This window comes from Balaenoptera ricei, chromosome 13 (assembly GCF_028023285.1).
Source record: "Balaenoptera ricei isolate mBalRic1 chromosome 13, mBalRic1.hap2, whole genome shotgun sequence".
Classification (NCBI taxonomy): Eukaryota; Metazoa; Chordata; class Mammalia; order Artiodactyla; family Balaenopteridae; genus Balaenoptera; species Balaenoptera ricei.
The window spans coordinates 47,369,346-47,372,313 of NC_082651.1; positions in this window are offsets into that span (position 1 = coordinate 47,369,346).

Consider the following 2,968-nt stretch of genomic DNA (forward strand, 5'->3'; position numbering starts at 1 on the left):
GATGAGATTTGCTTGACTGCTTAGAAAACTCTGTCTAAAAATGAATCTTTTCAGAGATATGCCCAAGGACCAAGTACAGGGTGGAATTTTGCTCTTAACCTACAGATAACCTATCTATCTCAGTTATGGTTAGACTATGAACAGTATTTCAAGGGAAAGAAAATATTTTTAGTTTTTAACCACAATATATGTTGTGTAGGTAGATGTGAATAACACCTTTGGGGGGGGGGAAAAAAGGATAGCTGTGTGATTAAAACAAAAAATCAAGTTGTCATCCAACTTCTTTTTTTTTTTTTCCCTTTAAATTAGTCTTTTAATTTGATTGACTGATTTGAGTTAGTTCTGAAAACTGAACTGATATTTTACCAGTTCAGACAGCCATGTTGAGACTCGGCCTCCTGATCCTATAAAGGAGGAAATATAATTTTTCCTCTACTCTTCTGAGTTCTTGGTTGAGACCCCTGTGATGAAAGACGGATTAGTGAGAGAAAAGCAAACAGAAGTTGATTAACATGTATACCTCATCTACACGTGGGAGACACCCAGGGAAAAATGAGTAACACTCCGAGGTGGCTTAGACTTCAGGATTAAATTCCATCTTAGTAGGGAAAGGGGAGTAAGTCCCTTAGGGAGAGTAAACGATTTTTAGGAAAGATGAACGGGCCCTTAGAAGAACAGATGGGAGACAGGATAGTTTGATGTCGACTTCTAGTCTCCTTTCCTGTGATAAGAGTCAGTCTTCTTTGGTTGATGAAACTCCTGGGGCAGGAGATTTATGACAACTGAGTTCCTTTTGGAGGGTCTGTCTTTACGCAGATAAGAAAAGTCTATCCCAGCATTTGCTGTTTTTCAAGTGCCTTCAGCTCAAAATAATCCACATACCAGAGTTTTGAGGTGGTGTATTCTGCTACCCTTTCACCCTTCACAGAGTCTATGACCCGGGGCTTATTAGGTTGCTCATTTAAAACAATCCAAGGGAGTTACCAGATTCCTCGCATAATTACTCCTGTCTTAAGTAGACCAAGGAAAATCTAAATTATCAGTTCCACAAGTGTGAAGGAGAGAAACTCTGAAGTTAGAAGGACAGGTCCCATGAATGGCTTTTCTGTCTCTTTACTTTTCGGTAAATGTAAGCAGTCAGAAGAGAAGGCCTGCTACTATACTGCAGCTCGACATCTTTCTTGTTTTTTTCCTCCCTCTGTGGCTGTTCCTTCTGGTTCTTCCCCTTCTCCCAGAACTCTTACCCTTGCGGAGCCCCAGGGCTCTTTTCTTGGCCCTAGTCACCATTTGCTTTCATTCCCCTGTTATCGCATTCAGTCTTGTGACTTTACATTCCACTCGGGAATTCAGGAGTGTGCAAACTTGAAGCGACAAGATGCCCGCAACTCTCAAATGGTTCCTTTAAACAAAGAAAACACAGCGGATATAAATAGAGAAACATAAGGCAAATGTGGCAAAATGTTAATAATTATTGAATGGAAGTAGAAAGTATATGTACTAAATATATGTACAATTCTGTGTTTATAAACGTACATGTTAAAAGAATGGAAATAGGTAAACAAATATCATCTATAATATAAATGATATATACTGACGACTCCGGAATCATGTCTCCTGCCCAGACCTTTCTCCTGAACTCCAGACTCCAACTGCCCCCTGACTTCCCCATTTGGGGGTCAGAGTAACATACCCCAAACTGAACTGATCTGCCCTCCTCCTTGCAAGGCTGCTACGTCAGTAGCTTCCCCACCTCGGTTGATAAGAGCTCCATTTTTTGTAGCTGTTCAGGCCAAAAACCTTGGAGGCACATTGACTCCTCTTTCCCTCCCAGCCCACATCCCATCCTGCAGGAAGTCCTGTCGCTTCTGTCTGCAGAGTGTATTCAGGAGATGGTCACTTTCCCCACCACCTCTCTGGACCTCCATCTAAACCGCTCCCAGCCCTTCCTTGGATCACTGCAGTGGTCTCCCAACTGGTTGCCCTGTTTCTGCCTTGTCCCCCTACGTCTATTCTCAACTGAGAAGCCAGAGAGACTCTTTAAAAATGAAGTCTAATTGTGTTCCCTGTCTGCTCAAAAGCAGAGTCTCAGCCAGAGTAAACAAGGAAAGAGTGGAAGCTGAAATCCTTCTACAGCCCTGGGCCCTACGTGGTCCACTTCCACTTCCCTCCTGGCCTGCTCTGCTCCAGTCACCCTTGCCCCCTCACTGTTTCTGGGATAAGCCAAAATGCTCCTGCCTTCTTGGGACTCTGTACCGGCTGCCACCCTTTCCTGGAAGGCTCCTCCTCTAAACATTTACACCTTTCCAAGTCTTTGCTTACAGTTACTTCTTAACAAGGCCTCCCCCTGTGACTGCAGCCTGCTCTCCACACGGGCTAGATCCATCTATCCTGCTCTCATTTCCTTGCAGCACTCGCCACATTCTAACACACTCGCTATTTCACTCGTGTATTGATCAACGTCTCTCCCACTTGAATATCAGCTTGGTGAGGCTAAGGATGTTTTGCCTGCTGTTAAGTGCCCTGTCCGAGAATACTGCCTGGCCCAATTATGGAGCCTGGAAGGCAGTAAATATTTGTAGAATAAATGAATTCAATGAATGGTGACACTTTGGTTGTATTTCTTGAGCCAAAAACCTATACTGTGAACTTTAATAGGTTATAAATTAAACTTAAGTCAAAACTCTTTTAAGCTCAGAATCCTGAGCTACACTCTCCTGTCACTCCAGTTTGTTCTTTATTTTCTTACTACAGTGGTGCAAAGCTGTCTGTGAATGGCCTCTTCTATGAATGATTTCATTGTTCTTTTTATTCGTTATGTTGCAGTTCTGGGAACTCATATCAATTCAGCTGTTTCATTGATTTCACTTAATACTTCCTTAAGGTGAAACTACACTACTCAATAGGTGAGAATCAGTGTGAGTTAAAGTCCAAATAAGAATAATCTCCCTTTGAACTGGCGGAAGTTAAA